The following is a 14,722-nucleotide window of genomic DNA, read 5'->3' on the forward strand; positions in this document are numbered from 1 at the left end:
AATAAAAGTAATTGTAATCAGTTACAGTTACTGAGAAAAAATGTGTAATTAATTTAGTTACTTATGAAAATGTTAAGGATTACAAAGGGGGTTACATCTGACTTTTTTTTCACACGCACTCCCTCAAGTCACCTTTATTTATATAGCGCTTTTAACAATACAGATTGTGTCAAAGCACTTAACAGTATCAGATTGGAGGATAGAGTGTCAGTAATGTATAATGATAAGATTAAACACTCAATTTTCAATTTTCAGTTAAAGGCATTTCATTATTGAATTCAGAGATGTCATTGTCTAGCTCAGTTTAGTTTAAATAGTATCTGTGCAATCAAATCAGCGATAATCGCTAGAAATTAAGTGTCCCCAACTGAGCAAGCCAGAGGCGACAGCGGCAAGGAACCAAAACTCCCTCTGTGACAGAATGGAGAAAAAAACCTTGGGAGAAACCAGGCTCAGTCGGGGGGCCAGTTCTCCTCTGACCAGACGAAACCCGCAGTTCAAAAGTTTATATTCCTATTTTTTTTTTTTTTTGCAATTTCTAACAATAATAGTATTATGTAGTTAGGCATTTTATTATGTTATTAGTTTTGTTATATTTTTAGTTTTATTTAGTTTTATTGTATTTTAATCAAGGTTTTCGCTGGGGATATATCTCTGGGGGTCATCTGGGTGTCCTGGTCTCCGCTGACGATCAGGGCTGTAGACATCATCTCTTGGTGCTGATCACCATCTGATCGGATACGGACTGAGAAACAGACTAGGAAAGAAACAGACAAATATTAGCGTAGATGCCATTCTACTTACGATGTAACGAGTACATCATGTGTTATGGAGAGTGTTCCCGGTTGATTAGATGCGGTTGATCTAATTAATGCAGCCTAACAATCCTTTAACGGATTTGAATAATAGAAGCGTATTAGTGTGTTATGTGTACGCCAGGATAAAGAGATGGGTCTTTAATCTAGATTTAAACTGACAGAGTGTGTCTGCCTCCCGAACAGTGTTAGGTAGACTGTTCCAGAGTTTGGGTGCTAAATAGGAAAAGGATCTCCCGCCCGCAGTCGATTTTGATATTCTAGGTATTATCAAACGGCCAGAGTTTTGAGAACGCAGTGGACGTGGAGGACTATGTCTTTCATAAATTGCAGTGACTGCTCCAAAATATGAAATACCAATGTTTCAGAAGTTTATAACATGCTTATCCGATAAGTCTTATATTTCCTATATGGGTTTATATATATATGCTTTATTTTTTTTAGATTAACACTTTTTTTTTCTAAGGCATTGTTAGATCCAGTGTTTCATGTCAGCTATGCAAAGATTTGATTTCAAAAACAGTATCATAGCTATTAAATTATTTCTTGTTATGATTTTAAATCTGTATTTAACCTCAGCATGATTTTAAAGCAAGTCTGATTTTGTGGTGGCTGTGCTTCAAAGGGGACATCGGATGCCCATTTTCCACAAGTTGGTATGATTCTTTAGGGTCTTGAAATGGTCTCAGTGGTCTTGTAAAACAACAACCTTTTTACCTTGTCAAAAACAGCTCTGTTCACAGCGACTCGTTTCGCTGCATATCTCTTTACATGCTAATGAGCTCTGCTCACCCCGCCTCTCTCTTCTGTGGAAGTGATCCATCTTTGAGTTTTAACTTTTTAACAAAACCTGCCTTGAATTGTCCCTCATTCAGAAAACAGTCTGTAAAATGATTTGCGCAGCCAGGCATAAACAAATTTAGTGAAAGTGAAGTGAAGTGAATCAAAATCAAAATGGCTCGATAATTGAGACTGTTTAGTTTTTGGGGGATTACATTCTTTTATAATTTCTATCTGTAACACAGTTCGTAGATCGGGAAGAAGGAGGCGGGAACCGGCGAACATTTAAACAAAGTTTTAATAAAATAACCAAACATCAAAGTAAAGCGGCAGCCCCTCACGGACGACTGCCGCACATAAAATACAAAATAAAAGTCCAGGCCTGGTCCTCTCTCCTTCCACTGTCGTCACTCCTCCTTTTATCCTTCCGGAGCTCCTCCGTGGGACTCGAGACCGGCGAGTGGCGCAGGTGTCGCTCATTATCATTAACTCCAAAGGCCTCGCTCCGTTCCCACGGCTCTCGGCCCCGCCCCACTCGCCACACTATCATTGTAGGGTGGTTGTGTCCACAGACTGTTAAGATACATTTATATGCAAATGAAGATATTTTTCATCCAATGTCTCCTTTAAAATTAAAACATAAGTCTGACAGTAATCAGTGTTGAGCACTACTGTAAGGTTAACCCAGCCTGGTTAACATGTTTGAAAATGATTAACAGTTGAAAACATTAGAAATTTTGAAAAGTAATCAAAAAGTAATCAATGTAATCAGTTGCATTACTTTAATAAAGTAATTGAAAAGTTACACTACTTATTACATTGTAAGTAGGGTAACTTGTAATCTGTAACCTATTACATTTCCAAAGTAACCTTCCCAACACTGCATGTGACTGAGGCTGTTAAAGTGAAAGCAGTGGGGGGATCACTACGCAAATGCTTGTAAATTCAAAGACACAGTGTGCCATAATTGTAGCAGGAACAAGATCATCAGTGATCTTATGGGAAGTTATGCACTAGTGATCAAACATCAGCATTATGTGAATCTTCAGTTAAACTGAGAACATAGATGGGAGAGATTATTCTGGAGGTGGGTGCGGTGAAAGGAAACATTGCCTGAGCCTGCTGGGATTGGATTGGCTCAGTACAATTAAGTTAAACACTGTAAAAAGTGATAAATTGACTTAATTTAAAAAAAATTGAGTAAATGATCATTAAAAAAATAAGTTAATTGAATTGTCAAGTTCACTTAACTTTTTTTTTAATTATTATGTACTTAATAATTTTAAGGCAACGGGTTTCCTCAATTTTTTTAAGTTAAGTCAACTCTCACTTTTTACAGTGAACTGGTATGAGATTAGGCTATGGTTGAGAGATATCTAAATGTGTTTAATGATGAACTGGGCACCCTGGGCACACTTTACGTGGAGTCCAATGCTATACATCATTTCTTTAAACCCTGTCTGTCCCATATACAATGAAGCATAAAGTGGAAAAAGAGCTTCAGAGGCTTCAGCAGCTTGGTATCATTGAGACGGGTCAGTTTTCTAATTACGTATCCCAATCGTTCCCGTGCTAAAAGAGGATGGTGCAGTCAGTGGCGGAGCTAGAGTTTTATAGATGGGGTGTCCAGGGGGTGTCCAAGGCTAATTCAGGGGGTCCATAGACCACGACAGAAAATCAGTGTATAACTCCAACATGGCATAAAAAAGCATGAATAAATCCTGTGATTGCTGATTACTTCACATTACCCCTCATTAGACATAAATTCAAATGTTAGTCTATTGGAACTTATTACTCTTATTTCTATCATTTCATTAACCAGTGATTGGAGATCTAACATACAGTGAATTTTGTAAATGTTGTTCAATAAACCTAAAACTTTAGGTTTATTGAACTTTGAATTCAGGCTGGAGTAAGAATTATTCAGGGTAATTAACAAGCTTGCAAATAAGTACATGTTATTTTTTCTCAATTAAACCACTGGCTCTCCACCCCTTTATCTAAATTCACTACTTCAGAGTTATGATCCCTCTAGAAGCTTGCGTTCTGCAAGTGAACGGTGTGTGTGTGTATATGTATGAGAGAGACAGAGACAAGAGTTAGTGGTTGCCCAAGCGGTCCTCTTTTGTTGTCTTTAATAAACATTGTATTTCATTAAGACACTTTGAATCACATTAGTCATCAACACATATAAATACTTAAATCAAATCACAGTAAACAAATAAATAGATAATCATATATACAGAAATGTTCTAGATCGTCCACACATCTGGATTTACTCATAAATATCTCAGATCAACTACTCAGATGAGTATTTCAAGTAAGTAAAACAACATTTTAAGTGTAATTGTGTAATATTACACAAAATATCAATTGAAACAAATTATTAACACATTAAAGCATGTTTACTGTAGTTTGGCATGAAATTTGAATACATTTAACTAACCTTAACAATGAATGAGAGAGACAGAGACAAGAGTTAGCGGTTGCCCAAGCGGTCCTCTTTGTTGTCTGAGGATGCTGTAGTTGTCACGGTAACTCTACTCTCTTCGGTCCGATGAATGTGTTGATTCACACACAGACTACTATCTATATCTCTTTGTTCTCTTGTCAAAAACTTTCATTGAGGAGAATGATCACTGAACCATGATCTGACTGCAGTTGTTCGGTCACAGCATAATCATCCCTTTAAAATGACTCAGATTTATATTATAATGGTATTTCAAATTTCTTAAAAGTTTTTTAGACCATAAAGTTCAGAATTACATTGTGGCTCACGTGAGCAGTATTTTAAGAAACCTGTGTGCACTGATACTCGATATTGAAATCTGCTGCTAAAAATTGTTTTTATTCTAATAGCTTCCCCTGTTAAGCCTGATCTGTGTCTTGATCTTCCTCTTCCTCCATTCTGTAGATGAAGTAGTGTTTCTCTTCAATACTGCAGTAGGCTTGATGTAATATGATGTAATGTGTGTGATCTGGACACAACCTGCTAGAAAACTAACTAAACAATACAACACACGTCTAAATGTGACAGCAGCGCTCTCTGCTGCTCTGGAATTATAAGTTAATGTAAAGTCTCTATGTGTGAAATTTTATCCAATGTAACACAAATATCTGATGAATTGAAGAAAAATGCATTAGAGTAATTTATAGTTACGTCTGTAGGGACGAATATTTATTATTATTTGTAATATTATCATTGTTTGCTGTTCATTATCTCGTTCCTTTTTTTTTCACTCTTTGTTACTTCCTCTTCTGACCCCTAGACGCTTGGGGGAACGTAACATTATTGTGTTTGTTTGTAGCAAGCCATTTATAATAATTCATGTGACAAGTTTATCTGAAATATAGCAGCTTTTTGTGAGGATCAGACTGACATTTAGTTATTTGCTGAAACCCTAAACATAATTTATGTTTTCTTTTTTTAAGATTCAAAAATATAGAAGATGAGACTTTAAAGGCGTATCATTATATCCTTGTCAAATATTTAAAGGTTTAATGTTTCTTCTTTTCAGTGTTGAATCATGGATTCATGGAATCATTCCCAGAAGATTCAGTTCAACACAGAGTTTGATCTCAATCAGGACACACTGATGTGTTTTATAAACTGTGCAGAGATTCAGACTCCAGCGGGTTTTCTGTATGTGATTCTGTCTGTTTTACTGAATCACACCAATAATCCTGACTGTGAGCAGAGCTGGTATTCACAGGGGAGTGTGTTTCTGTCCTCACACTACACCGTTACACACACACACACACACACACACACACACACACGTTTTATTTGTTCAGGATGATCTTCTGATAGCAGATCCATCAGATCCTCAAACTTTGATTGATCCTGTGACGGCTGTAAAATCTGATCGTCTCGTCACGTCTCACTGAATCTGAATCTGAATCTGAATCATGAGATCATCTGTGATTCTGCCGATGGAGTAAATCAACTCAACACTCATCTGTTTTCATATTTAACCCTTCACGAACATTATAAATGCTGCTCTAATGCTTCTTTCCTTCATTTCAGTCTCATGTCAGACGTGAGATCATGTTCAGAGGTGAGAGAAACAGTGAAACACATCAGTGTGTCCTGATTGAGATCAAACTCTGTTGAACTGAATCTTCTGTGAATCCTGATGATTATGAATGTGTTTTTCAGTGTTTAATGGCACAGACTCCATCAGCGGATCGACACAAACTCCAGAATCACGTGAGTTCAGCTGATGATTGTCAGCTCAAATCAAAACACATTCTGAACCCAAAGACGTTCATAGATCAGCTGATTTCACTGGTTTATTAATTCTGCGGATCAGATGATTTTAATGTGGTGTTTATTATTTTACTGCCTGTTGTGGCTTTTTGCTCTTTTTATCATTGTTCTTCTCCTCATCATCTTGATCTGTTTCTTGCTGCAGGAAAGGATCTTCAGGTGAGTGTTTCATTCTGTCAGAGAGTCATGAAAGCTAAATTAGCAGTCCTATAAACCAGGACTAACATTACGTGAAAAGGTCATATTTGGACCACATTCTGAGATTAGTAGTTCTGAGATTGTGTTTATAGTTGTGAATTGAATTCATAAACTGTGTGCTAGTGATCGAGGAAAACTGTAAGCTGCTGCTGAGACTCTGTGACTGAAGCTTCATCAGTTTGATGTGTTTCTGAATCTGATGATGGGAGATAATCAGTTCTGATGAATCTGATTTACTGCAGGAATCTGAATCTGAGCAGTTCAACAGATCCGTGTTCACAGGATGATCATTTTCACATGAGCTCAAACTCAGAGCTGAACGTCACTGTGATCTTTAACGTGAAGATGAAGGGAGTTTGTGTTCATTCTGAGCTTCTCAAATCTTATTTATTCTCATTCTTCCACATCTGTCTGCTTTATTAATGCTGCTGAATCTGATAGACGTGATCTGAAAGCCTGTTGTGCTTCTGCTGATCTCTGAATTCTGTCTCTAGAAATCAAATCTCTTGTTTAATGCTGGATTCATCATTAGATCTTCATCAGCTGCTGTTGATGTGTTTAATGTTGTTTATGGACCGACAGATCAGTCAAGCACTTTCAGCTGCTTTAACCTTCATTGACATTTCATCAATAATGTCCACTGAATGCATTACTGGTGTTTATCATATCATAGAGCTGTTTATTATGATTGTGAACATGAGTGTGATTTCTCTCAAACACATTATGGAGATTCTGATGATCTCAAAGGCATTATTGAAGCATCATTTATTTAAAGCTACTGACATTGAGACACAAATCTCTGTAAAACTGATATGTATTGTGAAAATAATATAAATACATTTTAAACTCGCTCTGTCTCCTTTTTTCTTCACATTCACACTGTTTTAAAGAATTCATTCATTTAGAGTCAAACAATTCAGGTTTGAATTCATCTCAACATTTTCACTAGTTTGTAGTTACTGGTTCTGTATTTTGTGTAATATAATGTATAATATAATGAATACTGTATAATAATGAAAAGTAAACAAAAAGTAAATGACTAACAATGTTAAAAGAAGTTAAAATCAGAGCTCGAGAGAAACGCGCCGAGTGTCCGTTCAAACTCTGACTGATGAGAGACACACAAAACCAGTCCAGAATCAACAGAAACACTGACACTGGATGAGTTTATATCTAATTTAATGAATATTAATTACTGCTTTACTTTAAAGGATGTTATCTTGTATTATGAAAACAAAAGCAATAAGGATCTAGAATTTATTGTTAACCTTTTTGTTTTATTGGCAAAATTTCACACACATAGGCCTGAACAAAATGTCTTAATTCATATCCTAATCATATTATGTTAAATTTGTTTTGTTCTTACTTTAACTTTTATATTTCTTCAATAAGACTGTTAAAGTATAAAAAGTCTATGTTTAAAATACTGTGATACAATCTTCAATCCCCTACTTAACAATATCCTTATTTGTTAAAACTGAATGTGAGATATGCTTTTATTATTTTTGTTTTTGTTTTGTTTTTATTTGTTTATATTTTTTATTGTTATTATTTGTATGTTCCTTTTTTCTGCAATAATAAAATAAAAGGTTAGCGGTCTGTTTATTTGTGCCACTGATAACCAAACACCAGCTAATATATATATATATATATATATATATATATATATATGTTTCACACTGCTCCATTGATGAGATCTAAAAAAAACAAACAAACAAACAAACAAAAAAAAACACAATAAACGAAAAAAAAAGAAGAGTCATATATATATCGCTGATGCTCTGTTGCATTAACGGCTTTTTTTTTCACCTTTTGTACACATTTGTTTAATGTACTGCTGCTGTAGACTCGATCTACAGACACACTCAGGCTATTAATATGTGATACTGTTGTATTGTGCGTCAGAGTTCAAAAAAGAACTTTAAAGTGCAAATATGAACTTCTAGCTATCAAAAAGGTTCAAAGTTGAACTTAAAGGTTCTATAATGATCCACTGGTTGTTTAGCAGTTATTTTTAACTTTTGTTGTGGTAAAAGGTTCATATTAGAACCTAGCATAGTTAAGGTTCTTTCATGAACCTTTTCTAAGATGTACTGTAAAGACTAGACTGAGTACAGTTAGAACACCATTTGCTTATTACATTAGTAAATTACTAATTCACAAACTCAGTATTAATGAATTTACTCTTATTCAGTTACTAATTGTGATGTCAGATGCAGTTTTGGCCTCCATCAGTTTAACCAAAATGTTTAGGCCTTGAGTTGATACAAGGTGTTTCGTCTGTGCCCCATGCACCTCACATATCTCTAAATTGCACAATAAACTTTAGGGCACCATGTTGTTGTCAATTTTTAGAACACAAATTAAAAATCACAAAAATCAAAGTTCAGTTTTATGTTCATAAATGAACAAGAAGCTATTCTGTGTTAAATTGAGAGGGTGAAATTCTTACCCCTAAAAATAAACTTTAGGTCCCACTTCATATTAGGTGGCCTTAACTACTATGTACTTACATCAAAAAATAAGTACAATGTACTTATTGTGTTCATACTGTATTGCAAAACACTTTTGCTGCTATTGAGGTGGGATACGGGTAAGGTTAGGGACAGGTTTGGTGGTATGGGTAGGTTTAAGGGTGGGATAAGGTGTAAGGGATGGGTCAACAGTGTAATTATACATGTACTTACAGATGTAATTACATATAGGTATTTTTAAAAATATAAGTACAATGTAAAAACATGTATGTACACAATAAGTGCATTGTCCCAAATTATTAATTTAAATGTAAGTACATATTAGTTAAGGCCACCTAATAAAGTGGGACCAAACTTTATATTCAATAGGCTATCTTCATATTTTACACCTGTGCATCCTTTAACATTTCACATTCAACCTTCAGATATCAGAAAGCCTACTAATTCAGCTCAGAACAAAACAAGTGACAAAAGTGAATTATTATTTTAAATGAATGGTTGGCAAACACCTTTTAGACGTGATCAGCTTGGGCACGTGTTTATATGATTGACGAACACCATTATGTCATTAACACTCCTTCAAATGTGAAGCAAATCTATGTGTTGTGTAAGGTTTCATCAGCAAGATTATTTTTCTTTCTTTCTTTATTGGTAGTTTTATTATTGTTGTTGTTTTTATCATTATCATTATTATACTATTATTATTACTATTTTGATTATATTGTTTCGATTTTGAGAATAAAACAAACAAAACAAAAACATTTAAACCAGGCCGAGGGTTTCTGGGCTTGGTGCGTAACGCAACGTAAAGCACTGAAACTGTTTCGCGCAAGGTCAGAGGTCAGAGGTCGCGCAGAAAAACCGTTACAAACATTCAAGCGCAAGCATACTGTTTTCAGTTTTTTTTTTTTTTTACTCCTATTTATATAGGCAAAGTTAATGCATGACCACGGACAGCAAAATGTTCATTGGGTCAGTGGGGTCAGGAAAAAAAAAAAAAAAAAACAAGTGGAGAAGAGAAGACTCATCTTAACTGCAAAAGAAGTAAGAAATAAAATATAAAATGACTCAGTATACTTTTTTTTAAAAAATGTAATTTTTAAAAAAAAAAAATTTATTTGAGCCCCTGCCCCCAGAAAATCTCTGTTTGTTCGTTCTTTTGTTTATTTGTTTATTGCTTTGGCTCTTCCCCCTTCTGAGTGTACTTGGCTTGGTCATTTATACTATAAATAAATTGAGCTTAACGTGTCTGTTGTGCGGGGCAGAGTTATCATGTTCAGGAACCGTGATATTTTAGTGAAGGGAGCAGCGATCAGAGGTAAACATTTGTACACTGACACACATAATGCTACCCGCCTGACTGGTTATTCAGGTGTCAAAGTTGAGCGCAATTGAAGGAAGAAACCTCAAAGACAGTGCCAGAAGGATGCTGAACAGGTAAAGCCTTCAAAACGTGCCACATCTAACATACATTGTGGTGTCAATACTCAATAAGTTACGATGCAAATCAGAAATTTAATAAAGAATTTCTTTACTGGTCATTTTGAAATGTCAAGCTTTGTCCGCAATTGTTAACCACCTCAATCTGTATTATATTTTAGGGTTTTAAAAAATTCCCTCATGTCCAAATTCAACATGAAGGGGGGTGGTCCGCTGCAGAAAGAGGCATTTGAAAAGACTGCACTGTTCTCAGTCATTAGAGGTATGTGTATAAAACACAACATTTACCAGAGAGCTTCTCTCTTTTTTTAACCCACTGAATGGTGATACACAATATATATCTTGTTTTTGTTTTTAGTAGGCATCCAAGCAAAAGAGAATGACTCCCTGTCACAATTAGTGTAATTAAAGTAAAAAAATATATATGTCAAAAAAGCTTTTCTTATGCTATTTATTTTTTTTATTATTTGGCAGATGCTGTGATGACCAACTTCCCGGCAGGACTTGAGGAATGCAGTTGGGAAGCATTTTAAACAAGAAATAATACCAATAATGAACAATTTCCTTTAAGTTCACTGTTGGTTGTTTTATTTTGTTCAAATAAGTAAACCAACAAAAGGGTTAATCTTTTTTTTTTTTTTTTTTTAATGTTGTTATTTATCCTAATGTTTTAATGTTAAGTGTGATAACATGCTCTTGATTTGTATTAGATTTTTTTTCCTTTTAAATATCTTAAGTTATTTATTTATTTATTTTTCCATTTTTTATATTTTTATTATCTTAAGTTGTTAAATTTCAGATTTTTTATCATAATATTTATATTTAAGTGTATTGTATTTATATTCTTGTCATTATTTTGTCATTAATTATTTTGTATTTTTATCATTTTGTATTGTCTTAAGTTGTCTAAGTTGTTAAAAATGATATTTTTCTTAACAAAAGCTGTATATTTAATTTGTTTGGATGGATTGTCATTTTGTTGTCTATTAGATGTATATATGTAGGCATTCATTAGCTGTCTATTTGATGTCTAGTCTATTCTTGGGCTATGATTAGACGTCTATTACATTTTCACTGACAGCCCAAATTTAGCCTTGTTTTAGCCTAGACGTCTGGGCTGTGTTTGGACGGCTATTAGACGTCTATTAAACTGAAAATTGCTTGCTGGGGGATTCACTGTTATTCTTAATTAAAAAGCACCACAATAAAACTAGCTTATTTAACGTTTTTAACAAAAACGAATAAGACGAGACGAGGCATGGTATAGGCCTACAACACATGCTGTATTGCATATTGACTAATAAATTACAGAACGTTTAGCAAACACTGAGGAATCAAATTAAAAAATTAAATAAATTAAAGCCTCCATAGCGTAACGTGACGTAAACTGCAAAGATAACAGACTTTTCAAAATGAAAACAAAATATTAAAATATTATTTGTTTGTAGTTTGCAGAACGGGTCTGAAGAAACTATCGGAGTAAAAACATTTATGCTCGAGAAAAGTATTTTAAAAAACAGATGCTGTATGGACACTGAATGAAAACCAGACTGTTGAAAAGACGTCCCTCCGACAGGTCCCGTTGTGGTTGAAAAATAGCTCTAAAATGAAAGTTGAACGGACCTCTTTGACGTTATCTGGCCGTGAACTGCATGTCTTTTCTGCGCGTCCCTGGACGTCTAAATATGTCATCTTCTGGATGTTCATAAGATGTGCTGCTGCATGATTTAAGTTTATACATAAGCCTGTATATAAAATAATCACACACCCATTGTGTACCATCGTGAAAGGCATTATGTCTTGAGGATTACACATCTGAACTTGACAAAGGTTCTAAAAAGGTCCAAAATCGGTCCAGTCAGACCTGAACGTCTATAAAGCGTTTTAATCACGTGTACATCACACACAATAACACATTATTTGTGGACTTAACCCTCATGTACTGTTCATAAACAGGTGACTTCCTGTATTGTCCGGGTCGACCCGTATTGGATTCAATGTAATTCCACAAAAATTACAATATGAAAAAATCATACAATCATGTACAATCAATAAACTTTTAATATCAGTACTTTTCACACATTTCAAAGAATGAATATCTGAATTTATGATTTATAACATGTTTTTAACCACTATTTTTGACTGCCACTCCCCCACACCTGTGAAATGTTTGTGATTACATTTTTTTTTTTTTTTTTAACGATAATATCTTGGTCTAAATCTAAAGCAATCTTGACAAACTATATATCATTTGAAAGGTTTCGGACTCTAGTTTTCATATTTGGTGACTGTTTTTCAAAGAAATGACAGAGCAATAGATACATAGCAATAGATTCTCTATCTGTGATATGGTGCAACACACTCTTATTCTATACGTATGTTTTTATGTGTTTTAGAGATTGAATTCAAATCAAATATTAAAGTTACTGCCCAAACTATTTCTGACCAGGATGTCTACTTCATAAATATTTGTAAAATTATGGAAATATATGGTTCAGAACACTCTAACAATAAATGGAAATCAAGAGTCCCTGTATATCATCGAGTGGAAAAGTTTGTTACTGCATCTACGAAATCGTACTTAAGTGCATTTTTTGAGATATCAACCTAAAATTTGGCACAAAACTTGTTCAGATGATTGCCGTTGATTTTCTTTAAGGATTTGGTGGTAAACGTGTTTTGTAAAATTGATATTTTATATAAAATACACAAAAGATATATTTTTAAATTTTCACAAATGTAAACTTCTATAACTTTTTATAAATTTACCTTTTAGCTGTTTTTTCCTAAGATAATCTGTGATGTTTCACCTTTAAAAAGATACCAATCTTAAGTCTGTGCTCTGAAGTATTCAAGTTTTATAAGAATTTTAGCTGGAAAAGCCATTTTTATGTCTATGCTCAAAAAGTGGGACTCATAGTTAAAAGGCCAAACAGTTTTGTTTTCACAAACTTTGAAATTAAAAAGTTGTTAAACTCATCAAGACACTGACACTAGGAGGCACTTCAGGACTAGAGTTCTGGAGTTGACATACAACAAAAGAATTTGTTGTTATTTTGTGTCTGTAGAGTTTCTTTTGAATGGCTGCCTATGTGGGTCAAATTGACCCGTGAACATCACAAACGTATACAAATGTTTGAATGTATATTTCCCAACACGTCAGTGTGTTGAAACTGTGTATGCATGTTCATGACCCTAAATGAGAAAAAGTCACACAATTTCAAGAAAAAAAAACAACAGGAGTTAAATAGTATTTCAGATAGATTGAAAAAATAAAAGATAGCTCATATTTACCATCTGTGGCTGACAAAATATTTTTTCTGCATTGAAATAAGTGGGGAAAAGCACCTTTGTAGCTTCATAAGATAGTAAAAAAAAACTAAAATAACAAAATCTAACCAATAAATGTTATTATTTTGGGTCTGTAGATTTGCCTTAGAACATTAAAATAGGTGGGTCAAATTGACCCTGGAACAGTACGAACGTAACAATTTTTTTTTTTAATCATGTCAAAACACATGATGAAACTTTGCATGCAAGTTCATGACCCTACATGAGAAAAAAAGTCACAAAATTTCAAGAAAAACAACATAGGTTTATTAGTATTTCAGATAGATTGAAAAAATAAATGATTGCTCATTTTTACCATGTTTTGCTGACAAAATATTTTTTTGTATTGAAATGAGTGGGGAAAAGCTTTTTTTTTTTCTCTTTTAGCTTCATAGGGTAGTAAAAAACTAAAATAACAAAATCTAACCAATAAATGTTATTATTTTGGGTCTGTAGAGTTGCCTTAGAACATTAAAATAGGTGGGTCAAATTGACCCGGGAACAGTACGAACGTAACAAAAACATTTTGTAGTCATGTCAAAACACATCAACGTGTTGAAACTTTGCATGCATGTTCATGACCCTAAATGATGAAAAGTCACAAAACTTAAAAAACAAACAAAAAAAAGAAACAAAAAAGAAAAGAACATAAGTTAACTGATATTTCCGACAACTCAAAAATCAAATTGGGTAAAACTGACCCGGAACAGTACGTGAGGGTTAAGTAAGAAGAAGAGTGTTCTAATTTAGCACAACATACAGGTGCATCTCAATAAATTAGAATGTCGTGGAAAAGTTCATTTATTTCAGTAATTCAACTCAAACTGTGAAACTCGTGTATTAAGTAACAGACACAGATGATATGGACGAACTACTACTACTGCTGCGTGAACTGTGTTTACTATGTTTGGAGGTAGCACGAGACACATTTGAGACACTGTCTCCAGGACCAACATCACCCTCTACATTAATGCCTACTTCAGACATTTTCTGACCTTCTGGCTTGTCTGATAACCATTTATTTACACGGTCAATGAACTCATTGTTTGGTATCATCTTTGCTTTGAACCACATTTCATGTTTTTCAGCCTCATCAACCGTAAAATAACCAACAGTGACTCATGAGTATCTTTAGCTTCTAAACACAACCTCTTAAAATCTTCAAAGGCCAAACGTACCTCAGGTTCGGATTCTTTGTCATCATATATTAACCTGTTAATTGACTCTATTAGTTTCTGAGCCTTATTTAACTTTGCCTTTCTTAATTTTTGCAAAGTGTCAAGTTTTTCCACCAAAGCTTTAGCTGTTAATTTAACTTGTCTTTTTTCTCTTTCAGACTCGTTTTCAACACTCGGCAAACTTTGCTTTGACACAGTAACCCCTTCACAATACTTGGTAACGTTGGTTTTATATTG

At 34.1% G+C, this 14,722-nt stretch overlaps 1 protein-coding gene across 1 annotated transcript in view; it reads right to left on the minus strand.

Annotated features, from left to right (window-relative positions):
- The window catches only part of LOC131535819 (gastrula zinc finger protein XlCGF57.1-like), a 509,738-nt gene that overhangs the window by 236,295 nt on the left and 258,721 nt on the right, over window positions 1-14,722 (minus strand). The window lies entirely within an intron of this gene.

Source organism: Onychostoma macrolepis, chromosome 03, assembly GCF_012432095.1.
Source record: "Onychostoma macrolepis isolate SWU-2019 chromosome 03, ASM1243209v1, whole genome shotgun sequence".
Classification (NCBI taxonomy): Eukaryota; Metazoa; Chordata; class Actinopteri; order Cypriniformes; family Cyprinidae; genus Onychostoma; species Onychostoma macrolepis.